Source organism: Ascaphus truei, chromosome 1 (assembly GCF_040206685.1).
Source record: "Ascaphus truei isolate aAscTru1 chromosome 1, aAscTru1.hap1, whole genome shotgun sequence".
Lineage (NCBI taxonomy): Eukaryota > Metazoa > Chordata > Amphibia > Anura > Ascaphidae > Ascaphus > Ascaphus truei.
Genome location: NC_134483.1, coordinates 290,347,234 through 290,364,476, shown reverse-complemented (window position 1 = coordinate 290,364,476; position 17,243 = coordinate 290,347,234).

The window sequence follows — 17,243 nt, the reverse complement described above, 5'->3', positions numbered from 1 at the left end:
TCACAAAATTCTTCTAAGTCCCTCGGGAAGAGTGAAAGACGCGCACGTTCATTTTCAGAGCTCCTAGACCTTCCTATAAGAAGTTAGCCAAAAAGTAGCTTCGAAAAACGCTTAGGTTAAGTTTCAGAGTAGCTTCTAATGTACCAAAGCTGGACTTAGACATAATTTCACTCTCACAACATTATGGCTGGTTGGAGACAGTCCGAACCACAAGTACCGGGTCCATGGTTCTGGGCGTATACTGGGGGGGACGGGGACGACTCCCATTAACCCCTGACTATACCGTGGATACGCTTATCACAATGCCTTTCTGGTCTGTGCTGAAGCAGGGCATTCTGGCAGCCAAGTGGCTTGACCTTTATTAGTGAGCCTGGTTACCCCCTCTCGGAACCACAGACTTAGAAATCGCCAGCTCATATACAGTGCATAAAATATATTTATATATATACCCTTATACACCATTTTAATAAAAAATATCACAAAATTCTTCTAAGTCCCTCGGGAAGAGTGAAAGACGCGCACGTTCATTTTCAGAGCTCCTAGACCTTCCTATAAGAAGTTAGCCAAAAAGTAGCTTCGAAAAACGCTTAGGTTAAGTTTCAGAGTTGCTTCTAATGTACCAAAGCTGGACTTAGACATAATTTCACTCTCACAACATTATGGCTGGTTGGAGACAGTCCGAACCACAAGTACCGGATCGATGGTTCTGGGCGTATACTGGGGGGACGGGGATGACTCCCATTAACCCCTGACTATACCGGGGATACGCTTATCACAATGCCTTTCTGGTCTGTGCTGAAGCAGGGCATTCTGGCAGCCAAGTGGCTTGACCTTTATTAGTGAGCCTGGTTACCCCCTCTCGGAACCACAGACTTAGAAATCGCCAGCTCATATACAGTACAGTGCATAAAATATATTTATATATTTACCCTTATACACCATTTTAATAAAAAATATCATAAAATTCTTCTAAGTCCCTCGGGAAGAGTGAAAGACGCGCACGTTCATTTTCAGAGCTCCTAGACCTTCCTATAAGAAGTTAGCCAAAAAGTAGCTTCGAAAAACGCTTAGGTTAAGTTTCAGAGTTGCTTCTAATGTACCAAAGCTGGACTTAGACATAATTTCACTCTCACAACATTATGGCTGGTTGGAGACAGTCCGAACCACAAGTACCGGATCGATGGTTTTGGGCGTATACTGGGGGGACGGGGACGACTCCCATTAATCCCTGACTATAGTGGGGATACGCTTATCACAATGCCTTTCTGGTCTGTGCTGAAGCAGGGCATTCTGGCAGCCAAGTGGCTTGACCATTATTAGTGAGCCTGGTTACCCCCTCTCGGAACCACAGACTTAGAAATCGCCAGCTCATATACAGTGCATAAAATATCTTTATATAATATATTTATATATATACCCTTATACACCATTTTAATAAAAAATATCACAAAATTCTTCTAAGTCTCTCGGGAAGAGTGAAAGACGCGCACGTTCATTTTCAGAGCTCCTAGACCTTCCTATAAGAAGTTAGCCAAAAAGTAGCTTCGAAAAACGCTTAGGTTAAGTTTCAGAGTTGCTTCTAATGTACCAAAGCTGGACTTAGACATAATTTCACTCTCACAACATTATGGCTGGTTGGAGACAGTCCGAACCACAAGTACCGGATCGATGGTTCTGGGCGTATACTAGGGGGACGGGGACGACTCCCATTAATCCCTGACTATACCGGGGATACGCTTATCACAATGCCTTTCTGGTCTGTGCTGAAGCAGGGCATTCTGGCAGCCAAGTGGCTTGACCATTATTAGTGAGCCTGGTTACCCCCTCTCGGAACCACAGACTTAGAAATCGCCAGCTCATATACAGTGCATAAAATATATTTATATAATATATTTATATATATATACCCTTATACACCATTTTAATAAAAAATATCACAAAATTCTTCTAAGTCCCTCGGGAAGAGTGAAAGACGCGCACGTTCATTTTCAGAGCTCCTAGACCTTCCTATAAGAAGTTAGCAAAAAGTAGCTTCGAAAAACGCTTAGGTTAAGTTTCAGAGTTGCTTCTAATGTACCAAAGCTGGACTTAGACATAATTTCACTCTCACAACATTATGGCTGGTTGGAGACAGTCCGAACCACAAGTACCGGGTCCATGGTTCTGGGCGTATACTGGGGGGACGGGGACGACTCCCATTAACCCCTGACTATACCGGGGATACGCTTATCACAATGCCTTTCTGGTCTGTGCTGAAGCAGGGCATTCTGGCAGCCAAGTGGCTTGACCTTTATTAGTGAGCCTGGTTACCCCCTCTCGGAACCACAGACTTAGAAATCGCCAGCTCATATACAGTGCATAAAATATATTTATATATATACCCTTATACACCATTTTAATAAAAAATATCACAAAATTCTTCTAAGTCCCTCGGGAAGAGTGAAAGACGCGCACGTTCATTTTCAGAGCTCCTAGACCTTCCTATAAGAAGTTAGCCAAAAAGTAGCTTCGAAAAACGCTTAGGTTAAGTTTCAGAGTAGCTTCTAATGTACCAAAGCTGGACTTAGACATAATTTCACTCTCACAACATTATGGCTGGTTGGAGACAGTCCGAACCACAAGTACCGGGTCCATGGTTCTGGGCGTATACTGGGGGGGACGGGGACGACTCCCATTAACCCCTGACTATACCGTGGATACGCTTATCACAATGCCTTTCTGGTCTGTGCTGAAGCAGGGCATTCTGGCAGCCAAGTGGCTTGACCTTTATTAGTGAGCCTGGTTACCCCCTCTCGGAACCACAGACTTAGAAATCGCCAGCTCATATACAGTGCATAAAATATATTTATATATATATACCCTTATACACCATTTTAATAAAAAATATCAGAAAATTCTTCTAAGTCCCTCGGGAAGAGTGAAAGACGCGCACGTTCATTTTCAGAGCTCCTAGACCTTCCTATAAGAAGTTAGCCAAAAAGTAGCTTCGAAAAACGCTTAGGTTAAGTTTCAGAGTAGCTTCTAATGTACCAAAGCTGGACTTAGACATAATTTCACTCTCACAACATTATGGCTGGTTGGAGACAGTCCGAACCACAAGTACCGGGTCCATGGTTCTGGGCGTATACTGGGGGGGACGGGGACGACTCCCATTAACCCCTGACTATACCGTGGATACGCTTATCACAATGCCTTTCTGGTCTGTGCTGAAGCAGGGCATTCTGGCAGCCAAGTGGCTTGACCTTTATTAGTGAGCCTGGTTACCCCCTCTCGGAACCACAGACTTAGAAATCGCCAGCTCATATACAGTGCATAAAATATATTTATATATATACCCTTATACACCATTTTAATAAAAAATATCAGAAAATTCTTCTAAGTCCCTCGGGAAGAGTGAAAGACGCGCACGTTCATTTTCAGAGCTCCTAGACCTTCCTATAAGAAGTTAGCCAAAAAGTAGCTTCGAAAAACGCTTAGGTTAAGTTTCAGAGTTGCTTCTAATGTACCAAAGCTGGACTTAGACATAATTTGACTCTCACAACATTATGGCTGGTTGGAGACAGTCCGAACAACAAGTACCGGGTCCATGGTTCTGGGCGTATACTGGGGGGACGGGGACGACTCCCATTAACCCCTGACTATACCGGGGATACGCTTATCACAATGCCTTTCTGGTCTGTGCTGAAGCAGGGCATTCTGGCAGCCAAGTGGCTTGACCTTTATTAGTGAGCCTGGTTACCCCCTCTCGGAACCACAGACTTAGAAATCGCCAGCTCATATACAGTGCATAAAATATATTTATATATATACCCTTATACACCATTTTAATAAAAAATATCACAAAATTCTTCTAAGTCCCTCGGGAAGAGTGAAAGACGCGCACGTTCATTTTCAGAGCTCCTAGACCTTCCTATAAGAAGTTAGCCAAAAAGTAGCTTCGAAAAACGCTTAGGTTAAGTTTCAGAGTTGCTTCTAATGTACCAAAGCTGGACTTAGACATAATTTCACTCTCACAACATTTGGCTGGTTGGAGACAGTCCGAACCACAAGTACCGGATCGATGGTTCTGGGCGTATACTGGGGGGACGGGGACGACTCCCATTAATCCCTGACTATACCGGGGATACGCTTATCACAATGCCTTTCTGGTCTGTGCTGAAGCAGGGCATTCTGGCAGCCAAGTGGCTTGACCATTATTAGTGAGCCTGGTTACCCCCTCTCGGAACCACAGACTTAGAAATCGCCAGCTCATATACAGTGCATAAAATATATTTATATAATATATTTATATATATACCCTTATACACCATTTTAATAAAAAATATCACAAAATTCTTCTAAGTCCCTCGGGAAGAGTGAAAGACGCGCACGTTCATTTTCAGAGCTCCTAGACCTTCCTATAAGAAGTTAGCCAAAAAGTAGCTTCGAAAAACGCTTAGGTTAAGTTTCAGAGTTGCTTCTAATGTACCAAAGCTGGACTTAGACATAATTTCACTCTCACAACATTATGGCTGGTTGGAGACAGTCCGAACCACAAGTACCGGGTCCATGGTTCTGGGCGTATACTGGGGGGACGGGGACGACTCCCATTAACCCCTGACTATACCGGGGATATGCTTATCACAATGCCTTTCTGGTCTGTGCTGAAGCAGGGCATTCTGGCAGCCAAGTGGCTTGACCTTTATTAGTGAGCCTGGTTACCCCCTCTCGGAACCACAGACTTAGAAATCGCCAGCTCATATACAGTGCATAAAATATATTTATATAATATATTTATATATATACCCTTATACACCATTTTAATAAAAAATATCACAAAATTCTTCTAAGTCCCTCGGGAAGAGTGAAAGACGCGCACGTTCATTTTCAGAGCTCCTAGACCTTCCTATAAGAAGTTAGCCAAAAAGTAGCTTCGAAAAACGCTTAGGTTAAGTTTCAGAGTTGCTTCTAATGTACCAAAGCTGGACTTAGACATAATTTCACTCTCACAACATTATGGCTGGTTGGAGACAATCCGAACCACAAGTACCGGGTCCATGGTTCTGGGCGTATACTGGGGGGACGGGGACGACTCCCATTAACCCCTGACTATACCGGGGATACGCTTATCACAATGCCTTTCTGGTCTGTGCTGAAGCAGGGCATTCTGGCAGCCAAGTGGCTTGACCTTTATTTGTGAGCCTGGTTACCCCCTCTCGGAACCACAGACTTAGAAATCGCCAGCTCATATACAGTGCATAAAATATATTTATATATATACCCTTATACACCATTTTAATAAAAAATATCAGAAAATTCTTCTAAGTCCCTCGAGAAGAGTGAAAGACGCGCACGTTCATTTTAAGAGCTCCTAGACCTTCCTATAAGAAGTTAGCCAAAAAGTAGCTTCGAAAAACGCTTAGGTTAAGTTTCAGAGTTGCTTCTAATGTACCAAAGCTGGACTTAGACATAATTTCACTCTCACAACATTATGGCTGGTTGGAGACAGTCCGAACCACAAGTACCGGATCGATGGTTTTGGGCGTATACTGGGGGGACGGGGACGACTCCCATTAATCCCTGACTATAGTGGGGATACGCTTATCACAATGCCTTTCTGGTCTGTGCTGAAGCAGGGCATTCTGGCAGCCAAGTGGCTTGACCATTATTAGTGAGCCTGGTTACCCCCTCTCGGAACCACAGACTTAGAAATCGCCAGCTCATATACAGTGCATAAAATATCTTTATATAATATATTTATATATATACCCTTATACACCATTTTAATAAAAAATATCACAAAATTCTTCTAAGTCCCTCGGGAAGAGTGAAAGACGCGCACGTTCATTTTCAGAGCTCCTAGACCTTCCTATAAGAAGTTAGCCAAAAAGTAGCTTCGAAAAACGCTTAGGTTAAGTTTCAGAGTTGCTTCTAATGTACCAAAGCTGGACTTAGACATAATTTCACTCTCACAACATTATGGCTGGTTGGAGACAGTCCGAACCACAAGTACCGGATCGATGGTTCTGGGCGTATACTAGGGGGACGGGGACGACTCCCATTAATCCCTGACTATACCGGGGATACGCTTATCACAATGCCTTTCTGGTCTGTGCTGAAGCAGGGCATTCTGGCAGCCAAGTGGCTTGACCATTATTAGTGAGCCTGGTTACCCCCTCTCGGAACCACAGACTTAGAAATCGCCAGCTCATATACAGTGCATAAAATATATTTATATAATATATTTATATATATACCCTTATACACCATTTTAATAAAAAATATCACAAAATTCTTCTAAGTCCCTCGGGAAGAGTGAAAGACGCGCACGTTCATTTTCAGAGCTCCTAGACCTTCCTATAAGAAGTTAGCAAAAAGTAGCTTCGAAAAACGCTTAGGTTAAGTTTCAGAGTTGCTTCTAATGTACCAAAGCTGGACTTAGACATAATTTCACTCTCACAACATTATGGCTGGTTGGAGACAGTCCGAACCACAAGTACCGGGTCCATGGTTCTGGGCGTATACTGGGGGGACGGGGACGACTCCCATTAACCCCTGACTATACCGGGGATACGCTTATCACAATGCCTTTCTGGTCTGTGCTGAAGCAGGGCATTCTGGCAGCCAAGTGGCTTGACCTTTATTAGTGAGCCTGGTTACCCCCTCTCGGAACCACAGACTTAGAAATCGCCAGCTCATATACAGTGCATAAAATATATTTATATATATACCCTTATACACCATTTTAATAAAAAATATCACAAAATTCTTCTAAGTCCCTCGGGAAGAGTGAAAGACGCGCACGTTCATTTTCAGAGCTCCTAGACCTTCCTATAAGAAGTTAGCCAAAAAGTAGCTTCGAAAAACGCTTAGGTTAAGTTTCAGAGTAGCTTCTAATGTACCAAAGCTGGACTTAGACATAATTTCACTCTCACAACATTATGGCTGGTTGGAGACAGTCCGAACCACAAGTACCGGGTCCATGGTTCTGGGCGTATACTGGGGGGGACGGGGACGACTCCCATTAACCCCTGACTATACCGTGGATACGCTTATCACAATGCCTTTCTGGTCTGTGCTGAAGCAGGGCATTCTGGCAGCCAAGTGGCTTGACCTTTATTAGTGAGCCTGGTTACCCCCTCTCGGAACCACAGACTTAGAAATCGCCAGCTCATATACAGTGCATAAAATATATTTATATATATACCCTTATACACCATTTTAATAAAAAATATCACAAAATTCTTCTAAGTCCCTCGGGAAGAGTGAAAGACGCGCACGTTCATTTTCAGAGCTCCTAGACCTTCCTATAAGAAGTTAGCCAAAAAGTAGCTTCGAAAAACGCTTAGGTTAAGTTTCAGAGTTGCTTCTAATGTACCAAAGCTGGACTTAGACATAATTTCACTCTCACAACATTATGGCTGGTTGGAGACAGTCCGAACCACAAGTACCGGGTCCATGGTTCTGGGCGTATACTGGGGGAAGGGGACGACTCCCATTAACCCCTGACTATACCGGGGATACGCTTATCACAATGCCTTTCTGGTCTGTGCTGAAGCAGGGCATTCTGGCAGCCAAGTGGCTTGACCTTTATTAGTGAGCCTGGTTACCCCCTCTCGGAACCACAGACTTAGAAATCGCCAGCTCATATACAGTGCATAAAATATATTTATATATATACCCTTATACACCATTTTAATAAAAAATATCACAAAATTCTTCTAAGTCCCTCGGGAAGAGTGAAAGACGCGCACGTTCATTTTCAGAGCTCCTAGACCTTCCTATAAGAAGTTAGCCAAAAAGTAGCTTCGAAAAACGCTTAGGTTAAGTTTCAGAGTAGCTTCTAATGTACCAAAGCTGGACTTAGACATAATTTCACTCTCACAACATTATGGCTGGTTGGAGACAGTCCGAACCACAAGTACCGGGTCCATGGTTCTGGGCGTATACTGGGGGGGACGGGGACGACTCCCATTAACCCCTGACTATACCGTGGATACGCTTATCACAATGCCTTTCTGGTCTGTGCTGAAGCAGGGCATTCTGGCAGCCAAGTGGCTTGACCATTATTAGTGAGCCTGGTTACCCCCTCTCGGAACCACAGACTTAGAAATCGCCAGCTCATATACAGTGCATAAAATATCTTTATATAATATATTTATATATATACCCTTATACACCATTTTAATAAAAAATATCACAAAATTCTTCTAAGTCTCTCGGGAAGAGTGAAAGACGCGCACGTTCATTTTCAGAGCTCCTAGACCTTCCTATAAGAAGTTAGCCAAAAAGTAGCTTCGAAAAACGCTTAGGTTAAGTTTCAGAGTTGCTTCTAATGTACCAAAGCTGGACTTAGACATAATTTCACTCTCACAACATTATGGCTGGTTGGAGACAGTCCGAACCACAAGTACCGGGTCCATGGTTCTGGGCGTATACTGGGGGGACGGGGACGACTCCCATTAACCCCTGACTATACCGGGGATACGCTTATCACAATGCCTTTCTGGTCTGTGCTGAAGCAGGGCATTCTGGAAGCCAAGTGGCTTGACCTTTATTAGTGAGCCTGGTTACCCCCTCTCGGAACCACAGACTTAGAAATCGCCAGCTCATATACAGTGCATAAAATATATTTATATATATACCCTTATACACCATTTTAATAAAAAATATCACAAAATTCTTCTAAGTCCCTCGGGAAGAGTGAAAGACGCGCACGTTCATTTTCAGAGCTCCTAGACCTTCCTATAAGAAGTTAGCCAAAAAGTAGCTTCGAAAAACGCTTAGGTTAAGTTTCAGAGTAGCTTCTAATGTACCAAAGCTGGACTTAGACATAATTTCACTCTCACAACATTATGGCTGGTTGGAGACAGTCCGAACCACAAGTACCGGGTCCATGGTTCTGGGCGTATACTGGGGGGGACGGGGACGACTCCCATTAACCCCTGACTATACCGTGGATACGCTTATCACAATGCCTTTCTGGTCTGTGCTGAAGCAGGGCATTCTGGCAGCCAAGTGGCTTGACCTTTATTAGTGAGCCTGGTTACCCCCTCTCGGAACCACAGACTTAGAAATCGCCAGCTCATATACAGTGCATAAAATATATTTATATATATACCCTTATACACCATTTTAATAAAAAATATCACAAAATTCTTCTAAGTCCCTCGGGAAGAGTGAAAGACGCGCACGTTCATTTTCAGAGCTCCTAGACCTTCCTATAAGAAGTTAGCCAAAAAGTAGCTTCGAAAAACGCTTAGGTTAAGTTTCAGAGTTGCTTCTAATGTACCAAAGCTGGACTTAGACATAATTTCACTCTCACAACATTATGGCTGGTTGGAGACAGTCCGAACCACAAGTACCGGATCGATGGTTCTGGGCGTATACTGGGGGGACGGGGATGACTCCCATTAACCCCTGACTATACCGGGGATACGCTTATCACAATGCCTTTCTGGTCTGTGCTGAAGCAGGGCATTCTGGCAGCCAAGTGGCTTGACCTTTATTTGTGAGCCTGGTTACCCCCTCTCGGAACCACAGACTTAGAAATCGCCAGCTCATATACAGTGCATAAAATATATTTATATAATATATTTATATATATACCCTTATACACCATTTTAATAAAAAATATCACAAAATTCTTCTAAGTCCCTCGGGAAGAGTGAAAGACGCGCACGTTCATTTTCAGAGCTCCTAGACCTTCCTATAAGAAGTTAGCCAAAAAGTAGCTTCGAAAAACGCTTAGGTTAAGTTTCAGAGTTGCTTCTAATGTACCAAAGCTGGACTTAGACATAATTTCACTCTCACAACATTATGGCTGGTTGGAGACAGTCCGAACCACAAGTACCGGGTCCATGGTTCTGGGCGTATACTGGGGGGACGGGGACGACTCCCATTAACCCCTGACTATACCGGGGATATGCTTATCACAATGCCTTTCTGGTCTGTGCTGAAGCAGGGCATTCTGGCAGCCAAGTGGCTTGACCTTTATTAGTGAGCCTGGTTACCCCCTCTCGGAACCACAGACTTAGAAATCGCCAGCTCATATACAGTGCATAAAATATATTTATATAATATATTTATATATATACCCTTATACACCATTTTAATAAAAAATATCACAAAATTCTTCTAAGTCCCTCGGGAAGAGTGAAAGACGCGCACGTTCATTTTCAGAGCTCCTAGACCTTCCTATAAGAAGTTAGCCAAAAAGTAGCTTCGAAAAACGCTTAGGTTAAGTTTCAGAGTTGCTTCTAATGTACCAAAGCTGGACTTAGACATAATTTCACTCTCACAACATTATGGCTGGTTGGAGACAATCCGAACCACAAGTACCGGGTCCATGGTTCTGGGCGTATACTGGGGGGACGGGGACGACTCCCATTAACCCCTGACTATACCGGGGATACGCTTATCACAATGCCTTTCTGGTCTGTGCTGAAGCAGGGCATTCTGGCAGCCAAGTGGCTTGACCTTTATTTGTGAGCCTGGTTACCCCCTCTCGGAACCACAGACTTAGAAATCGCCAGCTCATATACAGTGCATAAAATATATTTATATATATACCCTTATACACCATTTTAATAAAAAATATCAGAAAATTCTTCTAAGTCCCTCGAGAAGAGTGAAAGACGCGCACGTTCATTTTAAGAGCTCCTAGACCTTCCTATAAGAAGTTAGCCAAAAAGTAGCTTCGAAAAACGCTTAGGTTAAGTTTCAGAGTTGCTTCTAATGTACCAAAGCTGGACTTAGACATAATTTCACTCTCACAACATTATGGCTGGTTGGAGACAGTCCGAACCACAAGTACCGGATCGATGGTTTTGGGCGTATACTGGGGGGACGGGGACGACTCCCATTAATCCCTGACTATAGTGGGGATACGCTTATCACAATGCCTTTCTGGTCTGTGCTGAAGCAGGGCATTCTGGCAGCCAAGTGGCTTGACCATTATTAGTGAGCCTGGTTACCCCCTCTCGGAACCACAGACTTAGAAATCGCCAGCTCATATACAGTGCATAAAATATCTTTATATAATATATTTATATATATACCCTTATACACCATTTTAATAAAAAATATCACAAAATTCTTCTAAGTCCCTCGGGAAGAGTGAAAGACGCGCACGTTCATTTTCAGAGCTCCTAGACCTTCCTATAAGAAGTTAGCCAAAAAGTAGCTTCGAAAAACGCTTAGGTTAAGTTTCAGAGTTGCTTCTAATGTACCAAAGCTGGACTTAGACATAATTTCACTCTCACAACATTATGGCTGGTTGGAGACAGTCCGAACCACAAGTACCGGATCGATGGTTCTGGGCGTATACTAGGGGGACGGGGACGACTCCCATTAATCCCTGACTATACCGGGGATACGCTTATCACAATGCCTTTCTGGTCTGTGCTGAAGCAGGGCATTCTGGCAGCCAAGTGGCTTGACCATTATTAGTGAGCCTGGTTACCCCCTCTCGGAACCACAGACTTAGAAATCGCCAGCTCATATACAGTGCATAAAATATATTTATATAATATATTTATATATATACCCTTATACACCATTTTAATAAAAAATATCACAAAATTCTTCTAAGTCCCTCGGGAAGAGTGAAAGACGCGCACGTTCATTTTCAGAGCTCCTAGACCTTCCTATAAGAAGTTAGCAAAAAGTAGCTTCGAAAAACGCTTAGGTTAAGTTTCAGAGTTGCTTCTAATGTACCAAAGCTGGACTTAGACATAATTTCACTCTCACAACATTATGGCTGGTTGGAGACAGTCCGAACCACAAGTACCGGGTCCATGGTTCTGGGCGTATACTGGGGGGACGGGGACGACTCCCATTAACCCCTGACTATACCGGGGATACGCTTATCACAATGCCTTTCTGGTCTGTGCTGAAGCAGGGCATTCTGGCAGCCAAGTGGCTTGACCTTTATTAGTGAGCCTGGTTACCCCCTCTCGGAACCACAGACTTAGAAATCGCCAGCTCATATACAGTGCATAAAATATATTTATATATATACCCTTATACACCATTTTAATAAAAAATATCACAAAATTCTTCTAAGTCCCTCGGGAAGAGTGAAAGACGCGCACGTTCATTTTCAGAGCTCCTAGACCTTCCTATAAGAAGTTAGCCAAAAAGTAGCTTCGAAAAACGCTTAGGTTAAGTTTCAGAGTAGCTTCTAATGTACCAAAGCTGGACTTAGACATAATTTCACTCTCACAACATTATGGCTGGTTGGAGACAGTCCGAACCACAAGTACCGGGTCCATGGTTCTGGGCGTATACTGGGGGGGACGGGGACGACTCCCATTAACCCCTGACTATACCGTGGATACGCTTATCACAATGCCTTTCTGGTCTGTGCTGAAGCAGGGCATTCTGGCAGCCAAGTGGCTTGACCTTTATTAGTGAGCCTGGTTACCCCCTCTCGGAACCACAGACTTAGAAATCGCCAGCTCATATACAGTGCATAAAATATATTTATATATATACCCTTATACACCATTTTAATAAAAAATATCACAAAATTCTTCTAAGTCCCTCGGGAAGAGTGAAAGACGCGCACGTTCATTTTCAGAGCTCCTAGACCTTCCTATAAGAAGTTAGCCAAAAAGTAGCTTCGAAAAACGCTTAGGTTAAGTTTCAGAGTTGCTTCTAATGTACCAAAGCTGGACTTAGACATAATTTCACTCTCACAACATTATGGCTGGTTGGAGACAGTCCGAACCACAAGTACCGGGTCCATGGTTCTGGGCGTATACTGGGGGAAGGGGACGACTCCCATTAACCCCTGACTATACCGGGGATACGCTTATCACAATGCCTTTCTGGTCTGTGCTGAAGCAGGGCATTCTGGCAGCCAAGTGGCTTGACCTTTATTAGTGAGCCTGGTTACCCCCTCTCGGAACCACAGACTTAGAAATCGCCAGCTCATATACAGTGCATAAAATATATTTATATATATACCCTTATACACCATTTTAATAAAAAATATCACAAAATTCTTCTAAGTCCCTCGGGAAGAGTGAAAGACGCGCACGTTCATTTTCAGAGCTCCTAGACCTTCCTATAAGAAGTTAGCCAAAAAGTAGCTTCGAAAAACGCTTAGGTTAAGTTTCAGAGTAGCTTCTAATGTACCAAAGCTGGACTTAGACATAATTTCACTCTCACAACATTATGGCTGGTTGGAGACAGTCCGAACCACAAGTACCGGGTCCATGGTTCTGGGCGTATACTGGGGGGGACGGGGACGACTCCCATTAACCCCTGACTATACCGTGGATACGCTTATCACAATGCCTTTCTGGTCTGTGCTGAAGCAGGGCATTCTGGCAGCCAAGTGGCTTGACCATTATTAGTGAGCCTGGTTACCCCCTCTCGGAACCACAGACTTAGAAATCGCCAGCTCATATACAGTGCATAAAATATCTTTATATAATATATTTATATATATACCCTTATACACCATTTTAATAAAAAATATCACAAAATTCTTCTAAGTCTCTCGGGAAGAGTGAAAGACGCGCACGTTCATTTTCAGAGCTCCTAGACCTTCCTATAAGAAGTTAGCCAAAAAGTAGCTTCGAAAAACGCTTAGGTTAAGTTTCAGAGTTGCTTCTAATGTACCAAAGCTGGACTTAGACATAATTTCACTCTCACAACATTATGGCTGGTTGGAGACAGTCCGAACCACAAGTACCGGGTCCATGGTTCTGGGCGTATACTGGGGGGACGGGGACGACTCCCATTAACCCCTGACTATACCGGGGATACGCTTATCACAATGCCTTTCTGGTCTGTGCTGAAGCAGGGCATTCTGGAAGCCAAGTGGCTTGACCTTTATTAGTGAGCCTGGTTACCCCCTCTCGGAACCACAGACTTAGAAATCGCCAGCTCATATACAGTGCATAAAATATATTTATATATATACCCTTATACACCATTTTAATAAAAAATATCACAAAATTCTTCTAAGTCCCTCGGGAAGAGTGAAAGACGCGCACGTTCATTTTCAGAGCTCCTAGACCTTCCTATAAGAAGTTAGCCAAAAAGTAGCTTCGAAAAACGCTTAGGTTAAGTTTCAGAGTAGCTTCTAATGTACCAAAGCTGGACTTAGACATAATTTCACTCTCACAACATTATGGCTGGTTGGAGACAGTCCGAACCACAAGTACCGGGTCCATGGTTCTGGGCGTATACTGGGGGGGACGGGGACGACTCCCATTAACCCCTGACTATACCGTGGATACGCTTATCACAATGCCTTTCTGGTCTGTGCTGAAGCAGGGCATTCTGGCAGCCAAGTGGCTTGACCTTTATTAGTGAGCCTGGTTACCCCCTCTCGGAACCACAGACTTAGAAATCGCCAGCTCATATACAGTGCATAAAATATATTTATATATATACCCTTATACACCATTTTAATAAAAAATATCACAAAATTCTTCTAAGTCCCTCGGGAAGAGTGAAAGACGCGCACGTTCATTTTCAGAGCTCCTAGACCTTCCTATAAGAAGTTAGCCAAAAAGTAGCTTCGAAAAACGCTTAGGTTAAGTTTCAGAGTTGCTTCTAATGTACCAAAGCTGGACTTAGACATAATTTCACTCTCACAACATTATGGCTGGTTGGAGACAGTCCGAACCACAAGTACCGGATCGATGGTTCTGGGCGTATACTGGGGGGACGGGGATGACTCCCATTAACCCCTGACTATACCGGGGATACGCTTATCACAATGCCTTTCTGGTCTGTGCTGAAGCAGGGCATTCTGGCAGCCAAGTGGCTTGACCTTTATTAGTGAGCCTGGTTACCCCCTCTCGGAACCACAGACTTAGAAATCGCCAGCTCATATACAGTACAGTGCATAAAATATATTTATATATTTACCCTTATACACCATTTTAATAAAAAATATCATAAAATTCTTCTAAGTCCCTCGGGAAGAGTGAAAGACGCGCACGTTCATTTTCAGAGCTCCTAGACCTTCCTATAAGAAGTTAGCCAAAAAGTAGCTTCGAAAAACGCTTAGGTTAAGTTTCAGAGTTGCTTCTAATGTACCAAAGCTGGACTTAGACATAATTTCACTCTCACAACATTATGGCTGGTTGGAGACAGTCCGAACCACAAGTACCGGATCGATGGTTTTGGGCGTATACTGGGGGGACGGGGACGACTCCCATTAATCCCTGACTATAGTGGGGATACGCTTATCACAATGCCTTTCTGGTCTGTGCTGAAGCAGGGCATTCTGGCAGCCAAGTGGCTTGACCATTATTAGTGAGCCTGGTTACCCCCTCTCGGAACCACAGACTTAGAAATCGCCAGCTCATATACAGTGCATAAAATATATTTATATAATATATTTATATATATACCCTTATACACCATTTTAATAAAAAATATCACAAAATTCTTCTAAGTCCCTCGGGAAGAGTGAAAGACGCGCACGTTCATTTTCAGAGCTCCTAGACCTTCCTATAAGAAGTTAGCAAAAAGTAGCTTCGAAAAACGCTTAGGTTAAGTTTCAGAGTTGCTTCTAATGTACCAAAGCTGGACTTAGACATAATTTCACTCTCACAACATTATGGCTGGTTGGAGACAGTCCGAACCACAAGTACCGGGTCCATGGTTCTGGGCGTATACTGGGGGGACGGGGACGACTCCCATTAACCCCTGACTATACCGGGGATACGCTTATCACAATGCCTTTCTGGTCTGTGCTGAAGCAGGGCATTCTGGCAGCCAAGTGGCTTGACCTTTATTAGTGAGCCTGGTTACCCCCTCTCGGAACCACAGACTTAGAAATCGCCAGCTCATATACAGTGCATAAAATATATTTATATATATACCCTTATACACCATTTTAATAAAAAATATCACAAAATTCTTCTAAGTCCCTCGGGAAGAGTGAAAGACGCGCACGTTCATTTTCAGAGCTCCTAGACCTTCCTATAAGAAGTTAGCCAAAAAGTAGCTTCGAAAAACGCTTAGGTTAAGTTTCAGAGTAGCTTCTAATGTACCAAAGCTGGACTTAGACATAATTTCACTCTCACAACATTATGGCTGGTTGGAGACAGTCCGAACCACAAGTACCGGGTCCATGGTTCTGGGCGTATACTGGGGGGGACGGGGACGACTCCCATTAACCCCTGACTATACCGTGGATACGCTTATCACAATGCCTTTCTGGTCTGTGCTGAAGCAGGGCATTCTGGCAGCCAAGTGGCTTGACCTTTATTAGTGAGCCTGGTTACCCCCTCTCGGAACCACAGACTTAGAAATCGCCAGCTCATATACAGTGCATAAAATATATTTATATATATACCCTTATACACCATTTTAATAAAAAATATCACAAAATTCTTCTAAGTCCCTCGGGAAGAGTGAAAGACGCGCACGTTCATTTTCAGAGCTCCTAGACCTTCCTATAAGAAGTTAGCCAAAAAGTAGCTTCGAAAAACGCTTAGGTTAAGTTTCAGAGTTGCTTCTAATGTACCAAAGCTGGACTTAGACATAATTTCACTCTCACAACATTATGGCTGGTTGGAGACAGTCCGAACCACAAGTACCGGATCGATGGTTCTGGGCGTATACTGGGGGGACGGGGATGACTCCCATTAACCCCTGACTATACCGGGGATACGCTTATCACAATGCCTTTCTGGTCTGTGCTGAAGCAGGGCATTCTGGCAGCCAAGTGGCTTGACCTTTATTAGTGAGCCTGGTTACCCCCTCTCGGAACCACAGACTTAGAAATCGCCAGCTCATATACAGTACAGTGCATAAAATATATTTATATATTTACCCTTATACACCATTTTAATAAAAAATATCATAAAATTCTTCTAAGTCCCTCGGGAAGAGTGAAAGACGCGCACGTTCATTTTCAGAGCTCCTAGACCTTCCTATAAGAAGTTAGCCAAAAAGTAGCTTCGAAAAACGCTTAGGTTAAGTTTCAGAGTTGCTTCTAATGTACCAAAGCTGGACTTAGACATAATTTCACTCTCACAACATTATGGCTGGTTGGAGACAGTCCGAACCACAAGTACCGGATCGATGGTTTTGGGCGTATACTGGGGGGACGGGGACGACTCCCATTAATCCCTGACTATAGTGGGGATACGCTTATCACAATGCCTTTCTGGTCTGTGCTGAAGCAGGGCATTCTGGCAGCCAAGTGGCTTGACCATTATTAGTGAGCCTGGTTACCCCCTCTCGGAACCACAGACTTAGAAATCGCCAGCTCATATACAGTGCAT